Here is a 13,117-nt window from a genome sequence, read left to right on the forward strand (position 1 = left end):
ACCTACACCACTGTGGAACTTAACCCTGTGTTACTAGCTGGTATTAAGAACCTACACCACTGTGGAACTTAACCCTGTGTTACTAGCTGGTATTAAGAACCTACACCACTGTGGAACTTAACCCTGTGTTACTAGCTGGTATTAAGAACCAACACCACTGTGGAACTTAACCCTGTGTTACTAGCTGGTATTAAGAACCTACACCACTGTGGAACTTAACCCTGTGTTACTAGCTGGTATTAAGAACCAACACCACTGTGGAACTTAACCCTGTGTTACTAGCTGGTATTAAGAACCAACACCACTGTGGAACTTAACCCTGTGTTACTAGCTGGTATTAAGAACCTACACCACTGTGGAACTTAACCCTGTGTTACTAGCTGGTATTAAGAACCAACACCACTGTGGAACTTAACCCTGTGTTACTAGCTGGCATTAAGAACCAACACCACTAACCTAACTACTAACGTATGATGACCGGTTTCATCATATGCAGTTTAACGAAGCATTAATAAAGCATTCAATAAAATCATGTTAAACTGTTCTTTGTTCTGAATAATTTATTCCACAAAATTTCGCTATAAAAAACTGTTCGGCCCAGATATTTCTACCAATATCTGTCGTCACTCTGTTGTGTCGATGTTCAGGGTTCAGCGATACCCCTCCCTCCTCCCCTCACCCCCAAACACCCACCCAGCAAGAAGGAGAGTTCAAGGAGGCTGTGAGCCGCCCTCACCATACACCACCCACCCCACCGCCAGCCTTCACTAGGCCCAAGCAACACACCTCTCTTGGTTGATCTTGTTGAAATATTGCCACGCAACTTCCGCTCCTGGCTCTCAAGACCTCCACTCCACACTCGGCAAGGTAACCGCTCGGCCCCCGCACTTCTGCAAGGGTTTCATCTCTATATTACTCTGTCAACTGTGCAAACTGAATCATTTAACATCGAGCCAACTCCACATAATTACCGCTTGCTATTGTGTCAGAAATGAATTCTTGAATAAATATTGATATTGTACCAAATATTTATACTGATTACCATGAATAATGTCATTGACTCACTATATAAATACTAAGGGGAAGTAATAGCATCAGGAGCTATGATAAATGTGATAGAGATAGCACACTTGGGGAGTACAACGAACCAGGGAGGGAGACGGTGGAGCTGTGACCTCGGCGAGAGTCCAGCATTGACTGAGGAAGGTAGCTCCTGCTGCCACTTATATAGCTCGGGAGTCACTGGTGAACCTTGGCAACCCTCCCCCCCCAATAACACAACAGTGACTCCTGGCAACCCCCACCCATAACACAACAGTGACCCCTGGCAACCCTCCATCCATAACACAACAGTGACCCCTGGCAACCCTCCACCCATAACACAACAGTGACCCCTGGCAACCCCCACCCATAACACAACAGTGACCCCTGGCAACCCTCCACCCATAACACAACAGTGACCCCTGGCAACCACCACCCATAACACAACAGTGACCCCTGGCAACCCCCACCCATAACACAACAGTGACCCCTGGCAACCCCCACCCACAACACAACAGTGACCCCTGGCAACCCTCCATCCATAACACAACAGTGACCCCTGGCAACCCCCACCCATAACACAACAGTGACCCCTGGAAACCCTCCACCCATAACACAACAGTGACCCCTGGAAACCCTCCACCCATAACACAACGGTGACCGCTGGCAACCCTCCACCATACCACAACAGTGACCCCTGGCAACCCTCTACCCATAACACAACAGTGACCCCTGGCAACCACCACCCATAACATAACAGTGACCCCTGGCAACCACCACCCATAACACAACAGAGACCCCTGGCAACCCTCCACCAATAACACAACAGTGACCCCTGGCAACCCCCACAAATAACACAACAGTGACCCCTGGCAACCCCCCAACCATAACACAACAGTGACCTCTGGCAACCCCCCACCCATAACACAACAGTGACCCTTGGCAACCACCACCCATAACACAACAGAGACCCTTGGCAACCCTCCACCCATAACACAACAGTGACCCCTGGCAACCCCCACCCATAACACAACATAGACCCCTGGCAACCCCTACCCATAACACAACAGTGACCCCTGGCAACCCCCACCCATAACACAACAGTGACCCCTGGCAACCCTCCACCCATAACACAACAGTGACCCCTGGCAACCCCCACCCATAACACAACAGTGACCCCTGGCAACCCCCACCCATAACACAACAGTGACCCCTGGCAACCCTCCACCCATAACACAACGGTGACCGCTGGCAACCCTCCACCATACCACAGCAGTGACCCCTGGCAACCCTCCACCCATAACACAACAGTGACCCCTGGCAACCACCACCCATAACATAACAGTGACCCCTGGCAACCACCACCCATAACACAACAGAGACCCCTGGCAACCCTCCACCAATAACACAACAGTGACCCCTGGCAACCCCCACAAATAACACAACAGTGACCCCTGGCAACCCCCCACCCTTAACACAACAGTGACCCCTGGCAACCCCCCACCCATAACACAACAGTGACCCTTGGCAACCACCACCCATAACACAACAGAGACCCTTGGCAACCCTCCACCCATAACACAACAGTGACCCCTGGCAACCCCCACCCATAACACAACAGTGACCCCTGGCAACCCCTACCCATAACACAACACTGACCCCTGGCAAACCCCACCCATAACACAACAGTGACCCCTGGCAACCCCCCACCCATAATACAACAGTGACCCCTGGCAACCCCCACCCATAACACAACAGTGACCTTTGGTAAACCCCCCCATAACACAACAGTCACCCCTGGCAACCCCCCATCCATAACACAACAGTGACCCCTGGCAACCCTCCACCCATAACACAACAGTGACCCCTGGCAACCCCCCATCCATAACACAACAGTGACCCCTGGCAACCCTCCACCCATAACACAACAGTGACCCCTGGCAACCCCCCATCCATAACACAACAGTGACCCCTGGCAACCCCCCACCCATAACACAAGAGTAACCCCTGGCAACCCCCCACCCATAACACAAAAGTGACCCCTGGCAACACCCCAACTATACCACAACAGTGACCCCTGGCAACCCCCACCCATAACACAACAGTGACCCCTGGTAACCCTCCACCTATAACACAACAGTGACCCCTGGCAACCCCCACCTATACCACAACAGTGACCCCTGGCAACCCCCACCCATAACACAACAGTGACTCCTGGCAACCCCCACCCATAACACAACAGTGACCCCTGGCAACCCTCCACCCATAACACAACAGGGACCCCTGGCAACCCTCCTCCCATAACACAACACAGTGACCCCTGGCAACCCTCCCCCCATAACACAACAGTGACCCCTGCCAACCCCCCCATAACACAACAGTGACCCCTGGAAACCACCCCCATAACACAACAGTGACCCCTGGCAACCCCCCCACCCATAACACAACAGTGACCCCAGTCAACCCCCCACCTATACCACAACAGTGACCCCTGGCAACCCCCACTCATTACGCAACAGTGACCCCTGGCAACTCTCCTCCCATAACACAACAGTGACCCCAGGCAACCCCCCACCTATACCACAATAGTGACCCCCGGCAACCCCCACCCAAAACACAACAGTGACCCCTGGCAACACCCCTGATAACACAACAGTGACCCGTGGCATCCCTCCTTCCTTAACACAACACAGTGACCCCTGGCAACCCCCCACCCATAACACAACAGTGACCCCTGGCAACCCTCTACCCATAACACAACAGTGACCTCTTGCAACCCTCCACCCATAACACAACAGTGACCCCTGGCAACCCTCCACCCATAACACAACAGTGACCCCTGGCAACCCTCCACCCATAACACAACAGTGACCCCTGGCAACCCCCGACCCATAACACAACAGTGACCCCTGGCAACCCTCCACCCATAACACAACAGTGACCCCTGGCAACCCCCCTCATAACACTACAGTGACCCCTGGCAACCACCCCCCATAACACAATAGTGACCCCTGGCAACCCTCCACTTATAACACAACAGTGAGCCCTGGCAAACCCCCACCCATAACACAACAGTAACCATTGGCAAACCCCTCCATAACACAACAGTGACCCCTGGCAACCCCCCCATAACACAACAGTGACCCCTGGCAACCCACCACCCATAACACAACAGGGACCCCTGGCAACCCTCCACCCATAAGACAACAGTGACCCTTGGTAAACCCCCCATAACACAACAGTGACGCCTGGCAACCCCCCCCCCCCCACACCACAACAGTGACCCCTGGACACCTTCCACCCATAACACAACAGGGACCCATGGCGACCCCCCACCCATACCACAACAGTGACCCCTGGCAACCCCCCACCCATAACACAACAGTGACCCCTGGCAACCCGCGACCATAACACAACAGTGACCCCAGGCAACCACCCCCCATAACACAACAGTGACCCCTGGCAACCCCCCACCCATAACAAACACAGTGACCCCTGGCAACCCTCCACCAATAACACAACACAGTGAACCCTGGCAACCCTCCACCAATAACACAACAGTGACCCCTGGCAACCCCCCACCCATAACACAACAGTGACCCCTGGCAACCCTCCACCCATAACACAACAGTGACCCCTGGCAACCCCCCACCCATAACACAACACAGTGACCCCTGGCAACCCCCACCCATAACACAACAGTGACCCCTCGCAACCCTCCACCCATAACACAACACAGTGAACCCTGGCAACCCTCCACCCATAACACAACAGTGACCCCTGGCAACCCCCCACCCATAACACAAGACTGACCCCTGTCAACCCCCACCCATAACACAACAGTGACCCCTGGCAACACCCCAACTATACCACAACAGTGACCCCTGGCAACCCCCCACCCATAACACAACAGTGACCCCTGGCAACACCCCAACTATACCACAACAGTGACCCCTGGCAACCCCCACCCATAACACAACAGTGACCCCTGGTAACCCTCCACCTATAACACAACAGTGACCCCTGGCAACCCCCACCTATACTACAACAGTGTCCCCTGGCAACCCCCACCCATAACACAACAGTGACCCCTGGCAACCCGCGACCATAACACAACAGTGACCCCAGGCAACCACCCCCCATAACACAACAGTGACCCCTGGCAACCCCCCACCCATAACACAACACAGTGACCCCTGGCAACCCTCCACCAATAACACAACACAGTGAACCCTGGCAACCCTCCACCAATAACACAACAGTGACCCCTGGCAACCCCCCACCCATAACACAACACAGTGACCCCTGGCAACCCTCCACCAATAACACAACACAGTGAACCCTGGCAACCCTCCACCCATAACACAACAGTGACCCCTGGCAACCCCCCACCCATAACACAAGAGTGACCCCTGTCAACCCCCACCCATAACACAACAGTGACCCCTGGCAACACCCCAACTATACCACAACAGTGACCCCTGGCAACCCCCACCCATAACACAACAGTGACCCCTGGTAACCCTCCACCTATAACACAACAGTGACCCCTGGCAACCCCCACCTATACCACAACAGTGTCCCCTGGCAACCCCCACCCATAACACAACAGTGACCCCTGGCAACCCCCACACATAACACAACAGTGACCCTGGCAACCCTCCACCCATAACACAACAGTAACCCCTGGCAACCCCCACACATAACACAACAGGGACCCCTGGCAACCCTCCTCCTATAACACAACACGGTGACCCCTGGCAACCCTCCACCATTAACACAACAGTGACCCCTGCCAACCCCCCCCATAACACAACAGTGACCCCTGGCAACCCTCCACCATTAACACAACAGTGACCCCTGCCAACCACCCCCTATAACACAACAGTGACCCCTGGCAACCCCCCACCAATAACACAACACAGTGAACCCTGGCAACCCTCCACCCATAACACAACACAGTGACCCCTGGCAACCCTCCACCCATAACACAACACAGTGACCCATGGCAACCCTCCACCCATAACACAACAGTGACCCTTGGTAAACCCCCCCATAACACAACAGTGACCCTGGCAACCCCCCATCCATAACACAACAGTGACCCCTGGCAACCCTCCACCCATAAAACAACAGTGACCCCTGGCAACCCCCCATCCATAACACAACAGTGACCTCTGGCCACCCCCCACCCATAACACATGAGTGACCCCCTGGCAACCTCCCACCCACAACACAACAGTGACCCCTGGCAACACCCCAACTAAACCACAACAGTGGCCCCTGCAACGCCCACCCATAACACAACAGTGACCCTGGTAACCCTCCACCTATAACACAACAGTGACCCCTGGCAACCCCCACCCATAACACAACAGTGACCCCTGGCAACCCCCACACATAACACAACAGTGACCCCTGGCAACCCTCCACCATAACACAACAGGGACCCCTGGCAACCCTCCTCCCATAACACAACACAGTGACCCCTGGCAACCCTCCACCATTACCACAACAGTGACCCCTGCCAACCCCCCCCCCCATAACACAACAGTGTCCCCTGGAAACCACCCCCTATAACACAACAGTGACCCCTGGCAACCCCCCCACCCATAACACAACAGTGACCCCAGGCAACCCCCACCTATACCAGAACAGTGACCCCTGGCAACCCCCACTCATAACGCAACAGTGACCCCTGGCAACCCGCGACCATAACACAACAGTGACCCCAGGCAACCACCCCCCATAACACAACAGTGACCCTGGCAACCCCCCACCCATAACACAACACAGTGACCCCTGGCAACCCTCCACCAATAACACAACACAGTGAACCCTAGCAACCCTCCACCAATAACACAACAGTGACCCCTGGCAACCCCCCACCCATAACACAACACAGTGACCCCTGGCAACCCTCCACCAATAACAAAACACAGTGAACCCTGGCAACCCTCCACCCATAACACAACAGTGACCCCTGGCAACCCCCCACCCATAACACAAGAGTGACCCCTGTCAACCCCACCCATAACACAACAGTGACCCCTGGCAACACCCCAACTATACCACAACAGTGACCCTGGCAACCCCCACCCATAACACAACAGTGACCCCTGGTAACCCTCCACCTATAACACAACAGTGACCCCTGGCAACCCCCACCTATACCACAACAGTGTCCCCTGGCAACCCCCACCCATAACACAACAGTGACCCCTGGCAACCCCCACACATAACACAACAGTGACCCTGGCAACCCTCCACCCATAACACAACAGTAACCCCTGGCAACCCCCACACATAACACAACAGGGACCCCTGGCAACCCTCCTCCTATAACACAACACGGTGACCCCTGGCAACCCTCCACCATTAACACAACAGTGACCCCTGCCAACCCCCCCCCATAACACAACAGTGACCCCTGGCAACCCTCCACCATTAACACAACAGTGACCCCTGCCAACCCACCCCCCATAACACAACAGTGACCCCTGGCAACCCCCCACCAATAACACAACACAGTGAACCCTGGCCACCCTCCACCCATAACACAACACAGTGACCCCTGGCAACCCTCCACCCATAACACAACACAGTGACCCATGGCAACCCTCCACCCATAACACAACAGTGACCCTTGGTAAACCCCCCCATAACACAACAGTGACCCCTGGCAACCCCCCATCCATAACACAACAGTGACCCCTGTCAACCCTCCACCCATAAAACAACAGTGACCCCTGGCAACCCCCCATCCATAACACAAGAGTGACCCTGGCTACCCCCACCCATAACACATGAGTGACCCCTGGCAACCTCCCACCCACAACACAACAGTGACCCCTGGCAACACCCCAACTAAACCACAACAGTGACCCCTGGCAACGCCCACCCAACACAACAGTGACCCCTGGTAACCCTCCACTATAACACAACAGTGACCCCTGGCAACCCCACCCATAACACAACAGTGACCCTGGCAACCCCCACACATAACACAACAGTGACCCCTGGCAACCCTCCACCATAACACAACAGGGACCCTGGCAACCTCCTCCCATAAACACACACAGTGACCCTGGCAACCCTCCACCATTACCACAACAGTGACCCCTGCCAACCCCCCCCCCCATAACAAAACAGTGTCCCCTGGAAACCACCCCCTATAACACAACAGTGACCCCTGGCAACCCCCCACCCATAGCACAACAGTGACCCCAGGCAACCCCACCTATACCAGAACAGTGACCCTGGCAACCCCCACTCATAACGCAACAGTGACCCCTGGCAACTCTCCTCCCATAACACAACAGTTTCCCAGGCAACCCCCACCTATACCATAACAGTGACCCTGGCAACCCCCACCCAAAACACAACAGTGACCCCTGGCAATACCCCCATAACACAGCAGTGACCCGTGGCAACCCTCCTCCATAACACAACACTGTGATCAGTGGCCACCCCCACCCATAACACAACAGTGACCCTGGCAACCCTCCACCCAAAACACAACAGTGACCCTGGCAACCCTCCACCCATAACACAACAGTGACCCCTGGCAACCTCCACCCATAACACAACAGGACCCTGGCAACCTTCCACCCATAACACAACAGTGACCCCTGGCAACCCCGACCCATAACACAACAGTGACCCCTGGCAACCCTCCAACCATAAAACAACAGTGACCCCTGGCAACCTCCTCATAAACACAACAGTGACCCCTGGCAACCACCCACCATAACACAACAGTGACCCCTGGAAACCCTCCACCATAACACAACAGTGACCCCTGGCAAACCCCCACCATAACACAACAGTGACCACTGGCAAACACCATATAACACAACAGTGACCCCTGGCAACCCCCCCATAACACAACAGTGACCCCTGGCAACCTCCTCCCATAACACAACAGTGACCCCTGGCAACCCCCACCCATAACACAACAGTAAACCTGGCAAACCCCACCCATAACACAACAGTGACCCCTGGCAACCCTCCACCCATAAACACAACAGGGACCCCTGGCACCCTCCTCCATAAACACAACACAGTGACCCCTGGCAACCCTCCACCCATAACACAACAGTGACCCGGGCAACCCCCCCCCCCCAAACACAACAGTGACCCCTGGAAACCACCCCCATAACACAACAGTGACCCCTGGCAACCCCCTACCCATAACACAAGAGTGACCCCTGGCAACCCCCCACCTATACCACAACAGTGACCCTGGCAACCCCCACTCATAACACAACAGTGACCCCTGCAACCCTCCTCCCATAACACAACACAGTGACCCCGGCAACCCCAACCCCAACACACAACAGTGACCCCTTTCAACCCTCCACCTATAACACAACAGTGACCTCTGGCAACCCTCCACCCATAACACAAGAGTGACCCCTGGCAACCCCCACCCATAACACAACAGTGGACCCTGGCAACCACCCTCTATAAAACAACAGTGACCCCTTTCAACCCTCACCATAACACAACAGTGACCTCTGGCAACCCTCCACCCATAACACAACAGTGACCCCTGGGAACCCTCCACCCATAACACAACAGTGACCCTGGCAACCCCCCCACCCATAAGACAACAGTGACCCCTGTCAAACCCCCCCCCCCCAATAACACAACAGTGACCCCTGGCAACCCACCACCCATAACACAACAGTGACACCAGGCAACCCCCCACCCATAACACAACAGTGACCCCTGGCAACCCTCCACCGATAACACAACAGTGACCCCTGGCAACCCCCCACCCATAACACAACACAGTGACCCCCGCATCCCCCTCCCCCCCGACACCCGCCGCCTACCTGCCACACAAGAACTAGCAAGACGTTACCACAAAATGAACAATATTTTGTCACTAAATTGCCCTCGTACACCAACAGATTCCAGCACACTCACTGCTCCAGCACACTCACTGCTCCAGCACACCCACTGCTCCAGCACACTCACTGCTCCAGCACACCCACTGCTCCAGCACACCCACTGCCTCCAGCACATTCACTGCTCCAGCACACCACTGCTCCAACACACCTACTGCTCCAGCACACCCACTGCTCCAGCACACCCACTGCTCCAGCACACTCACTGCTCCAGCACACCCACTGCTCCAGCACACCCACTGCTCCAGCACACTCACTGCTCCAGCACACTCACTGCTCCAGCACACTCTCTGCTCCAGCACACCCACTGCTCCAGCACACCCACTGCTCCAGCACACCCACTGCTCCAGCACACCCACTGCTCCAGCACCACCCACTGCTCCAGCACACTCACTGCTCCAGCACACTCTCTGCTCCAGCACACCCACTGCTCCAGCACACCCACTGCTCCAGCACACTCTCTGCTCCAGCACACCCACTGCTCCTGCACACCCACTGCTCCAGCACACCCACTGCTCCAGCACACTCACTGCTCCAGCACACGCTCTGCTTCAGCACACCCACTTCTCCAGCACACTCTCTGCTCCAGCACACTCTCTGCTCCAGCACACTCTCTGCTCCAGCACACTCTCTGCTCCAGCACACCCACTGCTCCAGCACACTCTCTGCTTCAGCACACCCACTGCCTCCAACACACCCACTGCTCCAGCATACCCACTGCTCCAACACACCCACTGCTCCAGCACACTCTCTGCTCCAGCACACCCACTGCTCCAGCACACTCTCTGCTTCAGCACACCCACTGCTCCAACACACCCACTGCTCCAGCACACCCACTGCTCCAGCACACCCACTGCTCCAGCACACTCTCTGCTCCAACACACCCACTGCTCCAGCACACCCACTGCTCCAACACTCCCACTGCTCCAACACTCACTGCTCCAGCACACTCTCTGCTCCAGCACACTCTCTGCTCAGCACACCCACTGCTCCAACACTCACTGCTCCAGCACCACCCACTGCTCCAACACAGCCACTGCTCCAGCACACTCTCTGCTCCTACACACCCATTGCTCCAACACACCCACTGCTCCAACACTCACTTCTCCAGCACACTCTCTGCTCCAGCACACTTTCTGCTCCAACACTCCCACTGCTCCAACCCACCTACTGCTCCAACACACCAACTGCTCCAGCACACTCACTGCTCCAGCACACTCTCTGCTCCAGAACACTCTCTGCTCCAGCACACCCACTGCTCCAGCACACCCACTACTCCAGCACACACACTGCTCCAGCACACCCACTGCTCCAACACACTCACTGCTCTAGCACACCCACTGCTCCAGCACACCCACTGCTCCAGCACACTCTCTGCTCCAGCACACTTTCTGCCCCCAGCACACCCACTGCTCCAACATACTCTCTGCTCCAGCACACTCACTGCTCCAGCACACCCACTGCTCCAACACACCCACTGCTTCAGCACACCCACTGCTCAAGCACACCGACTGCTCCAGCACACTCACTGCTCCAGCACACTCTCTGCTCCAGCACACTTTCTGCCCCAGCACACCCACTGCTCCAACACACTCTCTGCTCCAGCACACTCACTGCTCCAGCACACCCACTGCTCCAGCACACCCACTGCTCCAGCACACTCTCTGCTCCAGCACACCCACTGCTCCAGCACACCCACTGCTCCAGCACACTCCTTGCTCCAGCGCACTCACTGTTCCAGCACACTCCCTGCTCCAGCACACCCACAGCTCCAGCACACCCACTGCTCCAGCACACCCACTGCTCCAGCACACCCACTGCTCCAGCACACTCTCTGCTCCAGCACACTCACTGTTCCAGCACACTCTTTGCTCCAGCACACCCACTGCTCCAGCACACCCACTGCTCCAGCACACCCACTGCTCCAGCACACCCACTGCTCCAGCACACCCACTGCTCCAGCACACTCACTGCTCCAGCACACCCACTGCTCCAGCACACCCACTGCTCCAGCACACTCTCTGCTCCAGCACACCCACAGCTCCAGCACACCCACTGCTCCAGCACACCCACTGCTCCAGCACACTCTCTGCTCCAGCACACTCTCTGCTCCAGCACACCCACTGCTCCAGCACACCCACTGCTGCAGCAAACTCTCTGCTCCAGCAAACTCTCTGCTCCAGCACACTTTCTGCCCCAGCACACCCACTGCTCCAGCACACCCACTGCTCCAGCACACCCACTGCTCCAGCAAACTCTCTGCTCCAGCAAACTCTGCTCCAGCACACTCTCTGCTCCAGCACACCCACTGCTCCAGCACACCCACTGCTCCAGCACACCCACTGCTCCAGCACACCCACTACTTCAGCACACTCACTGCTCCAGCACACCCCACTGCTCCAGCACACCCACTGCTCCAACACACTTTCTGCCCCAGCACACCCACTGCTCCAGCACACCCACTGCTCCAGCACACTTTCTGCCCCAGCACACCCACTGCTCCAGCACACTCACTGCTCCAGCACACCCACTGCTCCAGCACACCCACTGCTCCAGCACACTTTCTTCCCCAGCACACCCACTGCTCCAGCACACCCACTGCTCCAGCACACCCACTGCTCCAGCACACCCACTGCTCCAGCACACTCTCTGCTCCAGCACACCCACTGCTCCAGCACACTCTCTGCTCCAGCACACCCACTGCTCCAACACACCCACTGCTCCAACACACCCACTGCTCCAACACACCCACTGCTCCAGCACACTCTCTGCTCCAGCACACCCACTGCTCCAGCACACCCTCTGCTCCAGCACACCCACTGCTCCAACACACTCTCTGCTACAGCACACTCTCTGCTACAGCACACCCACTGCTCCAACACACCCACTGCTCCAACACACCCACTGCTCCAACACACCCACTGCTCCAACACACCCACTGCTCCAACACACCCACTGCTCCAACACACCCACTGCTCCAACACACCCACTGCTCCAACACACCCACTGCTCCAGCACACCCACTGCACCAACACACCCACTGCTCCACCACACCCACTGCTCCAGCACTCCCACTGCTCCAACACACTCACTGCTCCAGCACACCCACTGCTCCAGCACACCCACTGCTCCAACACATCCAGTGCTCCAACACACCCACT

The sequence above is a fragment of the Procambarus clarkii genome, chromosome 24, assembly GCF_040958095.1.
Source record: "Procambarus clarkii isolate CNS0578487 chromosome 24, FALCON_Pclarkii_2.0, whole genome shotgun sequence".
In the NCBI taxonomy this organism is placed as follows: domain Eukaryota; kingdom Metazoa; phylum Arthropoda; class Malacostraca; order Decapoda; family Cambaridae; genus Procambarus; species Procambarus clarkii.